This window comes from Macrotis lagotis, chromosome 5 (genome assembly GCF_037893015.1).
Source record: "Macrotis lagotis isolate mMagLag1 chromosome 5, bilby.v1.9.chrom.fasta, whole genome shotgun sequence".
Lineage (NCBI taxonomy): Eukaryota > Metazoa > Chordata > Mammalia > Peramelemorphia > Peramelidae > Macrotis > Macrotis lagotis.
This window is the reverse complement of record NC_133662.1, coordinates 192003546-192015548: the sequence shown is the minus strand read 5'-3', so window position 1 is coordinate 192015548 and position 12003 is coordinate 192003546. Positions and strand designations below refer to the sequence as shown.

General features: G+C 44.7%; 2 non-coding genes across 2 annotated transcripts; both read left to right on the top strand.

Moving 5' to 3' along the window:
• The first annotated feature begins 6290 nt into the window (after positions 1-6290).
• TRNAD-GUC (transfer RNA aspartic acid (anticodon GUC)) lies at positions 6291-6362 on the top strand. The gene has a single exon. It is a non-coding gene; the product is annotated as a tRNA-Asp (tRNA).
• A 4614-nt stretch (positions 6363-10976) lies between these two features.
• TRNAL-AAG (transfer RNA leucine (anticodon AAG)) lies at positions 10977-11059 on the top strand. The gene has a single exon. It is a non-coding gene; the product is annotated as a tRNA-Leu (tRNA).
• Positions 11060-12003: the final 944 nt, after the last annotated feature.

Sequence of the window (12003 nt, the reverse complement as noted above, 5' to 3'; positions counted from 1 at the left end):
CCCCCCCCCCCCCGCCCCCAACTAGGCCCTGAATGGGCTCGAGAAGGAGATTTCACTGAGCCAGTGCAAGTCAGCCTCCCAGGGCAGGGGTCAGTAGGGACAGCGGTTCACGTTTGACTTGCAACAGCTACAGGTCAGCCTCCTCTTTCCTTACCAGCACACCCCACAATAACTTTCTCCTTTTTCTGTGCAACTTTTGGATAATGTGGAGAAAATTCCCGAGTTAAACCTGTTTTCGAAGCATGAATACACACACATATATACATACTCACACACACAAGCATATACATATATTCATTTTGAAGCAGAAAAAAAAAAAAGAAGCCGCTTCCTGGCTTAGCCCTGCCTTTCCAAAGAGATCTTCTCAAAGCAAACACCCCAAGCATTCCTGACCAAGGACTTAAGCCTATCGACTGTTGTCTGGGGCTCATCAATTCCCATATCATTTCTTTTCCATGCCTTCTTTCTCCTTCTTCCAACTTGAATCTCTTGATCCTTTTTCCTCTTTCTATTTGTACGGCAGGGATGGGAGGTGGAGTTAGGGAGAATAGGTTTTTTATTTTGTTTCTCGGTTCAGATTCTCCCTTAAATATCATGGGCTTTATCCAGTTGGTTTTTGTTTTCCCTTTCTTGCCTTTTGTCTTCTCAGAGCAATTCTTCCCACAATTAATGAAGCAGCTTTTAGTTTCCTTTTTATGTCTTTGTCATTTTCATTCTCAAAATCCCGGAACCTTTTGCTTTTTTTCTGCTTGTGTCTAACTCCCAGATTTTATGTTTCTCTGAATTCCTTCTACTGATTGTAAGGACATAATGACATTCTATCATGGATGGAATGCCCACCACCTTTAGCCATTCGCTGAATCCACAACCCAAGGGCACTTCTTTTGTTTCCCCTTCACCAGATCCATCACTCCATTTCAGCAACATTTTTGTCTCTAAGTTCAGTCTTTTTTTTTTTAGAATGTGTGTAAATACCCTAACAGCAACATGGGGGTGATGATCAACTTTGATGGACTCGCTCATTCCACCAGTGCAACAATCAGGGACAATCTGGGGCTGTCTGCGATGGAGAATACCATCTGTATCCAGAGAAAGAATTGTGGAGTTTGAACAAAGACCAAAGACTATTACTTTCAATTTAGGGGGAAAAAAAACTGATATCTTATTGTCTGATCTTACTATCTCTTATACTTTATGTTTCTTCCTTAAGGATATGATTTCTCTCTCATCACATTCAATGTGGATCAATGTATGCCATGGAAACAATGTAAAGACTGTCAGATTGCCTTCTGTGGGTGGGAAGGGGGGGAGGGAGGTAAGATTGGGGGGAAAATGTAAAACTCAAAATAAAATATTTAAGCAAAAAAAAAATCAAACTAAAAAGAATGTGTGTAAATATACATGCTTACATACATAACCAACCACATACATATGTGTCAATGAGTATCAAGTGAGAAAGGGAGACAGATCTATTTGGAAAAGCAAGACCAAACCAGGAAGCAGCCTATTTTCCTCTGTTTTCATCCCCACTCCTAAAAAGGATTGTGCCTTCAAAGATAACCAGTAGAGAAGGAACATTCTTAGAAGCAGATTCGAAGTTTTCCTTCAGGGGATACTACAGTCTTTATTTAGCACCCCAGATAGCTCAATCTACCTGAACTATCCATAACCTATTCCCCACCTTTCCCCATTCACCTGCACTCAATGCACCTCGACTCCTCCCCCACCTTGGAGGCCTACACAAGCTTCTTTGCCCTCATTCTGTTACCATTCTGCCCTATACAGGCTCCAGGTAACCTCCCCAAAGACTGAGGCATGGAGATCACCTTTTTCACCTCCAAGGCCAATCTCTTCAGGTAGCCAGGCCTCTAGGCGGAAGCAGACTGGTGAGAGCCCTTGATAGAAAGGAATCCTTCCACACATCCTCCCAGGTCAATAGAATCTGTCTGCCTCGTCTGCCTATGGGTCTGATAGGAAGTTCCATTTCTACACCGTCTTTGAGGAACAGACTCTGCTTTAGGACTGGTCAGAGAAAATAGTCATTAAAAAAACCATTCCATTCCAAAAGAGGAAGTTAAGGACGCCAACAGCCTGTTTTGCAGCTCTCAGTACCGCGCCCAACTAGAGTGGCAGCCATCCTTGGGAGGGGATACTAAGAGAACCAGAACAAACTGCCTAGAGGTCTGCTTTCAGTGCCATTTGGCTCTCTTCCTGGAGAAAGTGGCAGGGGACAGGCTAAGGAGAGGAGCAAACCCAGAACTTCTGAGGTTACAGGCCATTCCCACCCTCTCTACAAGACTGAAAAGGGGGAGGATGGGATTGAGCTGGAGGAGTTGTTTTCTTATCTCTATCCTTTGGGGCCTGGTTGGCTATTGGCAATTTTATCACATATAGTTTTCCTTATTTTGTCCGTGGTGGTTCTTTGTATTCACATAGTCATTCTGTGTATTGTTTTCTTGGGGTTGCTTTTTCCCCTTTCCATCAGTTCACATAAGTTTTCCCAAGCTTCTCTGTGTTGATTCTGCTCACCATTTCTTCAGATTCAGTAACCATCCCTTAAATTTACTGCCACACCTGGTTTAGACCTTCCCCATTTGGTAGACATCGATTTTGCTTCCTAATCTTTGCTAGTCAGCTTAAAAAAAAACACTTTTTTATGCACCATTTGCCAGCCACAGTGTTAAATGCTGGTGATAAAAAGAAAGATAAAAGGTGGTTCTGCTCTCAAGAGTTCAAAGATTAATTGGGAAGACAACTAATCAAATGAGCAACTGTGAATAATTTATGTGCCCCTGCTCCCTTGATCAATATTTTCAGTGAACTTAGAGAGTCCATACCTAGCAACACAATATTCTTCATCAAAGGGTATGGACATTTTTAGCAATTTCTTTGAATAATTCTAAATCTCTAGAATGGTTGATTAAGAGAATTAAATATAAATTGCAGGGTCATTCTTTTCACAATCCTTCCTATTTGAATTATTCCCCTCTTTCCTAATCCTCTTCAATTGGTTGGATGTGATGTTGTTGACTTTGGCATTACTCTGATCACTTCTTGCAGAATGCTTTCATTTGTTATCGATATGGTTTGCCATATTTTTGAGAACTTTGATTTCATGGTATTTGACTACAGCTCCTAACTTTTCATGTTTAGAGGCTAACAAAGCTATGGGACCTTAGGAAAGGAAAATGGGTGGTGGTGGGGTATAAAGTTGCCAGTTTTTATCTGGTAGGAAGTGGATCTTCACCTGTCCTTAACCCAGAGTTATATAGAACCTCTTTTCCACTTCACCTAAACTCTCAGAAATAGAAGGCCCCCTCCATCTGGAATAGGATAGCCAAGGGATCACCCTCTAAAGTACTGGAACTTCTTTAAGGAAATCTAACACTTTCATGCTGAAGATTCCCTAGGTCACTTTCCTCCCTCTCCAAAAGGAAGGGCAGAGCACCACATAGGTGTTTGATAAAAAGGAAAGAAAGTGACCTGACCTTTGGCCAAATCTCTCTGCCTTCCAAAACACATAAAAGAGTGCTTTTGGAATGAAAATACCTAGACGTGGTGGTGTTCCGCCTGGTTTGGTTAGTACAACAGAATGCCTCTCCCACCTCAGTCAGTAGAGGCTCCTGGTTCTTTCCTACCTTCCACCCATTTCAGCAACATTTTTGTCTCTGAGTTCAGTCTTTGCTTTCTTTAGCATGTGTGTAAATATACATGCTTACATGTTATGGATGCACCAGCTACTTGAGCTGAGAACTGTTCTCAGCTTGCAGTGAATGAGATGGGAGGCAGAGATGGTAAAACACTCCAAATTTTATTAGAGTCACACAGCTGCTTATATCCTAGGCTACTTCCGTCCTCTTGTACAACTCATGCTACCAGTTTAAGCACCGATCATACTAAAGATTACACATTGGGTTAAATAGTTACACATTCTTATGCATACTTCATTGCTCTTGCTATAATGCCATTCTTGATCAATGTCAGGAGATACAAAGAAGCTGGGTCATGCTGATCTTATGGAAAAGCAAAGGGGTTTGGGTCATGCTGGTCTCCTGAGAAACCGAGCCAGTGTGTTTGCAAAACAACAAGAGACCAAGAGGGTCTTTAAATCATTACCTTTGTCATTTCACAACTGTAGTCCTCAAGGATCCCTAACACTTATATACAAACGCATACACATAGAAGGCCCCCCATCTGGAATAGGAATAGAGAAGCTATAAGATTGAATAGGGTGGCCTCCTGCATGTGGACATCATGGTGGTGGTGGGTTTGTAGGAAAGGTGGGTGACTGACTTATCTCCCTTGTCCAAGAGTCATTCTTTGAACAAACTGATCAGCCTCTGCAGTGACAAAATGTCAGGAATCTTGTTAGCAACAAGAATTAACAATAGAAGCTATCCATTCTCTATCAGCCTCTCTCATTCCTCCTTTCTGCAGGGAACCTCCTAAAAAAACTGTTCAGGAGACTAAGCACAACTTTTTCTCCTCCCACTCACTTCTCATCTAACCCTTTAATTGAAGCTTCCTTAACATTGGAAAAAGAGAATTCCACTCCATTATCCATTCGTGCCTATCTTCAGTTTTGGACTTTGGTCACCAACTCTTCTTCTGAGACACTCTCTTTGACATCATTTTCTCTATCCCTACTCTTACCAATCTTCTTGTCTTTAACTTATCAGATCCCATGATCCACACCCACTTACCATAGCTGTTCTAGACTATCCATTCCTGAACCCTCTTGTTTTCCTTCCATCTCTCTCTACATCCACCTCATTGTCATCCTCTTCTTGTTCTCTTCACTTCCCCTGGATTCAATTACTACTACCTCTTGGCACAACACAGAGATGGGTATATGGAACCTGTTTTCATTCTTGTGTTCTCGAAGCACATAATCTCTATTTCTCTATTCAGTACAATATGAAGCTTATTATCTCCCTTCTTCCCACTCCAACCCCTTTAACCTTTTCATTTTTTTTTTGTTTTGGTAGGGAGAAAATGTGATTCTGTGAAGGATATAGTGAACTTCCCAATCACCCTGCCTCCTACCCTCCACCATACAATCTCCCTCTCAATTCCCATATCTAAGGAGTTGCCTTGTCTTGACCTGTTCACCTCCCTACCTTTCCCTCACATTCACCTTCCTCTCCCCCTCTTAAACTCAATGTTTCCAAAACAGAACTTTTCATTCTCTCTCCAAACCCTTTCCGGTTCCTACCTTTCCTAGCATTGTAGAGGGCAACACCATCCTCTCCTAGTCAGACTCAGGATCGTAACCCAGGAGATATCCTGGATTCCTCACGGTTCCTCAACTGCCATGTCCAATGTGTTGCCAAGGCTTGATTTCTTAATGGAGCATCTCCCCAATACAGCCCCTCTCTCCTCTGGCACCGCCTTGATTACTGCAATAATCTGTTGATTACCTGCCTCAGATCCCTCCAATCGATCCTCCGTTGTGATTTTTTTTTTCCAAAAACGCAGGACTTATCATTCCATCTTCTCATTCAATATACTCCAGTGGCCCTAAGAACAAATACAAAATGCTTCCTTTGGCATTCATAGCCCTTCATAACCGAACCCCTCCCTGCCTTTCCAGTTTTCTTCACCTTCACTCCCTTAAAATGTACCCTTCAATCCAGAGACACTGGTCTCCCGATTGATTGTTTTATGAATAAGATGCTCCGTCTCTCGGCTCTGGACAGTTCCTCTGCCTGCCTCTCCCTTCCCCCCAATGCTTCCCTCTCTGGCTCAGACTACTGACCTCCCTGACTCCTTTAAGATCCAATTTAAAATCCCACCTTCCCCAACCCGTAATAATGCCAGTCAGTGCCTTTCCTCTTAATTCTCTCCAGCTTATCCCGTATATAGTTTGGTTTATATACGTTTGAACGTCGTCTACCCATTAGATTGTGAGCTGCTTGAGGGCAGGGATTACCTTTTGTCTCTATTGATATCCCCAGCCCTTAGTATAGAACCAAACACATAACACGGTAAGAGCTTAATAAATGTTTAATGATTGATTTATTGATTGTCGGGGATTGGAGTGCAGTGGTGAGTTGACTGGAGCGATGAATGGTGGTGGAAGAATCAGGGGCTGGTGGTGACTAGATCGATGCTCAAGGACGTTAGGGATTTATTTGGAATTCTCCTCCTCCTCCTCTGGATTGGTCAGCAGCGAAATAAGGAACAGAGAAACAAGGTTCGAAGAGATAAAAATGTAAGGTCCATGGAAACAGACCAGTTAAGTAGTGTCCACAATGTCATCAGGCAGATAATCGAGCTTCCTTTCCAGGTCCTCGTTAGTATAGTGGTGAGTATCTCCGCCTGTCACGCGGAAGACCGGGGTTCGATTCCCCGACGAGGAGTTTACTTGCAAGCTTTTTATACCTGAACTGCCAAAATTCTTTCATTTGGCTTCCAATTTCAGCCCATAGACCCTGACAATATCCAGCTGCTTGTTACTGTTGACAACAGGAGCATAGACACCTCTCCATGGAGACTTCAGAGGCCAGAGAAGAGAAAAACTCAAATTGCGGGCCAACCCACCCAAAAGACTTCAAAAAGTACAAATGGAATTGTGGTTGAAGCTGTGGGAATTATCTTCTCATGATTCTTCTTTGAGGTTAAGGTGTTTCATTATAATTCATAACATTCCCCATTTTTTTTATTGCACTGGTTCTCTGCATTCATTATAAATTGGGTAACCACTGTATTGTTTTCCTGGGTGTGCCCTTCTTTGCTTCTCATCAGTTCACTCGAGTCTTTCCAAGTTTCTCAATAGTCATCTTACTGAATATTTCTTCAGGTACAGTAGCCATTCCATAAAACCTGAGCACTGGTTTTACCTTTGCCCAATCTGTGGGCATCATTTTTGCTTCTGATTCTTTGAAAATCAGTCAATCAATAAATTTTTATTGGGCATTTACTATGCATGTGTCACAGCCAGGCACCGCGCTTTATAATGTGGGTACAAAAATTTGATAATCCAAAGAAAGGCAAAAGAAAATCCCTGCTTGGAAAAACTCATAATCTAGGAGAGAAAGAACGTGCTGCTGTAAATATTCATATCGCTCCGCCTTGAAAATTAATGCAGTAAGGTGAGGGTACGGTGTTGGTCCTACCTAATGAGTACTTTTTTGGGGGGGGTTACCAACAATTCTAAATCCCCTTCTAGAATGACCGGACCAAGTCAGCAGGAATAACAATGCATTCGCGTGCTCATCTTTCCAGAAACCCTCCGTTTTAGACATTCTTCCTCTTTCCTCCTCCTTTCCAGTGGACTTGATGTCAGATGAAACTACAGAGTTGCCTGCTTTTGAACTTCTTTGATAACTAGTTATTTGGAGCACGTTTTTAGTTGATTAGTAACATATTTTGCCATTTTATATTTTAAGAACTATGTTTTAATAGAATTTAATCTTTCATGGTCCAGATGAAGGAAAAGCTATGGGACTCTAGAAAAGTTTGGCATCGTCATAGGTGGGCATAGGTGGGCATAGGTGGGCATCTAACTGATAGATACAGGGGGCCTCAGCCCTCTTTCACCCATGGCTTTACCCCCAAAGCTGTTAGGATTAAAGGTTTCTACCTATATCAGGTTAGTGGTCAGAACTAAGGGTGTTGGTAATCCTCTAGAGAATTCTCCTAGTACCTCCCCACTGCTGAGCCTTAATCCCCTTTCCTCTCCAAGAACAGGCAGTGTGAAGGGTCACTTATACTTGGAGTGGGTACTTGGGAGACAGATTAAGTGGTTCATTCACCCCCCAAAGGCACTCTTATATGCACTTAAAAGGGTAAAACTCCTGGGACAAAAGGTTTCGTCCCCTAGTTGGCAGCCTCTCCCACATCAATCAACAGCTTATCTTGGATCTTTGGATTTTTTTTTAATCTAGGGCTGAACCTCACCCCACCCCTACTCCATACTTAATTAGCCATAGTGGTCAGCCCTTAGAGGAAAGCTAGTATTGAACAGCATTGGTACCTGCATGTGAACCAGGAGGGTGACAGCTGGCCCATGAGAGCAGCCAGGTGGCTTTTTTCCTCCCCTCTTCCACAGACAAACCCAGCTGCACAACTAGTTAGCTACAAGAGTTGACAATGAAAATTAATTCAACCTTTGGCCTTAGGGAGTTCAGCCACTCTCTTGTAAGTGCCCTTGCCCCGGGATGGTTTAATCTGGAACAATTTAACTGTCGTTGATGAGGATGTCCCTACTGTTGGTGGGTTGGGGACTGGCTCCCTGAGGGAATAAACTGAGAGAAGGGCCCAAGTGACCAAACAAAAGACAATCCCTGACTGGACCTGAAGCCGGGCAGTGAGTCCTTTGACACGGGAGCCCACCAGTCAAAGGACACTTGGCCTCCACATAAACTTCACCTGACAAACTCCCTCCATCTTACCCAGTTTCTGATATGTTGACCTAGTGCCATCACTTTTCAGTTCAGTTCAGCCCAGCACACAATCTCAGTGTGCCCCCAGCTCGCTTCTGCCCCATGCAGTGTTCATTCCTTTTCCTGGCACGCCTCTCTCACCTAGCCACGCTCAGCTCCAATTTGCCCTCCTTCCTCCTCCTCATCCCTCGATTTGGAAGAGGTACTTTTAACCTCCCCTAGGATGTGTGTCCTACCCGGGACAAAGTCTGTGGGGCTGGACAAGCCTTACTCAAGACTAAGCGGCCTAGTCTTTTCCCCCGCTGGTTCTCCGCCAGAATTCCTACATTCCCTGAGAGAGGGCACTGAGCCAATCTCCTACTGGGGCAGTGACCCGCCCCCCCCCCATGTGATCCCTTCCCCTGTCCGGCTGTCCTTCCTATGATCCCTTTGAATGCCCAAGAGCTACAGCTTCCAGATCTCTGCAATGTCCGTAGACAAGAGCCAAGCAAGCAGCTCACCTTTGTCTGTCCTCTGGGCTTGCGGGCTGAGGTATCCCAGGTAACGGGACAGATGGAGGGAAGGAACTCTCCATGGCTCCCAGGTGCCAAATGAGAAGAAAAACAGCAGCCAAAGTATCCTCTTCCAGGGGGGGTACCCCAGTTTGACCGGAGGGTATATACCATCAAGGAGGACCCAGACACAATTCCTTGCCCATGACAATTTCTTACCAAACAACTTTTGTGCACATCATTTCACCCAGGTAAGAAATGTTCCCTGCCCCCACCCTCCACCCCTCTCAAATCACACCCTGCCTTCCCAGTCATTGTTTAAGTAACCTAGGCCCTTCCTCTTCCAAGCCTCAGTTCCCTGCTGCCAGATGCAGAGAAAGAAAGTAAATTCAGTAATGTCAGATTGGCACCACACCCCCAACACCAGGCACCCCCCCCCCCCATCACCACCAGTCTTTACAAGTTCAGCGCTTTTCTGTAGTGGATTCCTCTACAAGCTTTTATCACGCCACCGAGTTTCCCGTTCCACCTGATGCCTCTACCATTACCTGGAACCTTCGAGTCCCCGGGCCACCTGTTTCCTGCCGTGGGACATTATCTGTGGTACTATATTGGATCCTCGTCTATTCACTAGTCTGAAATGACCTAATCTGTCCGAGGAGGGAAGTAGACCACAAAGGTTCACAAAGCAGTTTGACCCCAGGCAAGTCACTTAAACTCCCCATTGGCCTAGGTCCCCCCTCGGGGTTTCAAGTTGCACTGCAGGAGTCTGTCTATGCATCTAGATAAAGGGGGGACAGGGGTGGGGTGGGGTGGGGTGGGGGTGGGGAGGGAGAGGGGAAAGTCTGTGGGGGAGGAGTGGGAGGAGAGAAAATAGGAGAAACGAGGAAAGGGAGAGGGAGGGGGAGAGAAGAGAATGGAGGGGAGAAAGGAAGAGGAGAAAGGGAGAGGGGAAAGGGGGAAAACCGAAGAAAGGGGGAGAAGAGAGAGAGAGAGAGAGACTAGGGGAGGACATGGGCCGCCAAGGATTTAATTTGCCAACAGGAAGTAGCTACATTAATATTTAAGGAAGAAAAGAACTCTGCTACCTAAGGTGAGATGTTGGAAAATGTGCCTCAAAGGAGATGGCACATGAGCTGAGCCTTGAGGAAATCTGGGGATTCTAAGAGGTGGAGGTTAGGATGAAATGTTCATCAGACCCAGGGGACAGCCTGTGTCAGCCTCAGTAAAGAGACCGATCATCCAATTCCTACTTAGAAAAGAATAAGATTCCTGTGAGTTCTGATGGTGTGGGGAAGGTTGGTTGGGTAATACAGGATTGTCTTTGTTTTCAGGTTTGGCTCGAGACAGCCCGGTACCACCAGACAAGTTCTTGTTTCACACAAATTAAGACTCTCAGTCACAATTAGTTGACGAAAGGAAGTGTATGTAGCCTCAAAAAGAGAAAGCCATTCAGAACTCAGAACGGAATTTCAGTCTAGAATAAAGTCTTGGTCCAGTTGAGCTCATCCCTCCCGATCTAAGGCAACAGTCGGTAACAGCCCGCAGTGAGCTAGGTGTAGATGACAGGTGCCCTCCGTTTCTTTGTGTCCCACAGCTCCCCTACCCAGGGTTGGCTGACAGTCAGGCTGGAGGCAGTTCTTGTGCCTCGAGGGAAGGAACTGCCTGGGATCGCCTTTCTAAGAGCCTATTGTTAAGGGCGAGGAGACCACAAATTTCAGTTCACTTTCTAGCCTGAGGAACTGGGGTTAAGGGAAATCAGGAGTGGGGGAAAGTGAGCTGTTTTAGACTTGAAGAGTTTAAGATGTTTACTGGACTTCTAACCCGAAGGGCAGACTGACTGACTGACGGCAGGGGAGGACCTTTTGTACATGGGTTCCCTCTTTCTTCCAGAATTCTCCCCACTGCCTCCCTGCCACTGCTGGTCCTGTGGTGGTCGGAGTGAGTCCGCCTTCGCCGAGGCAACTGGAAACTAGGAAACCAATCATGGACATGTGGAATCAGGAAGAGAAAGAAGCTGTTACAGACTTTTAAAATGTGAGGAGCGTTAATTGGAGGAGAGGGCGATGGAGGTCAGGGTTTGAAAGTGTTTTTCGTGGTCAGGATGGCCGAGCGGTCTAAGGCGCTGCGTTAAGGTCGCAGTCTCCCCTGGAGGCGTGGGTTCGAATCCCACTTCTGACAAGTTCTTTTCCTTCAGAAGCTTTGGCGTGACACCCACAGATTGAAAGGCACACTCATAACGTACAATCTTTCACGTAGACTGCACTCTGGGGCTCTTCGCTAATTTTGGCCGCCAGGGCTCCCCCTTCCTTTGAGCAGTCTTCAGGCGTAACCCCTGATCACGACGACTAGGGATAGTGTTAGAACCCCTTCTCAAAAGAAGAATAGTAAATCATTTTAACAACCACTTGTTTCAAGTCACTAGGCATTGGAGAAAGAGCAATGCAAACAACTGAGGCAACTGGAATAAATGAGGAAAGAGAATAGTTCCAGGTAGGAGTTTGAAAAAACACTGGCACATGAATCATTGGTGCTCTGATTTGATCCAACCATTCTGGGAAAGGATTTGAAATGATGCTAAATCACCAAAATGTCCATAGGATTTGATGAGAATTCTATTGCTAGACACACCCCACTCCTCTTTCTACAATGATCGTGGGGGTTTTTTTGTTTGTTTGTTTTTGATCATGGGTTTTTAAAGAGTCGGAAGCGAGGGGAGGATATATAGAGTAAGCTACTCACAGCAGCGCATTTTGCATTCTGTCTCCCCCATTAGACTGACTCTTCATGGCAGATGATAGTCTTATGCTTTTTTGTTTTTTTTGTATCTCTAGTTCTTAGTACTGACAAGATTAGGTGTACTAGAAAGGTGTATGGCCTAACCAAGAATTGGTAGCAAAGGTGATGCCCACTGATCTTTGGAGCAGATGCTTATGATTCCTGAAGAAGTGAGAATAGGATAAATACTGAGAAGCATGGGAAAACTTGGGTGAGCTGGTGCAAAGTGAAGAAAGCTGATTCAGGAAAATAATACATGTGCAATGACTTAAAAAAAACTGGGACAACGAAATAAAGGAAACAATGTAGTGAGGTTGTAATGAGCCATCTTAACTCCAAAGAAGAGC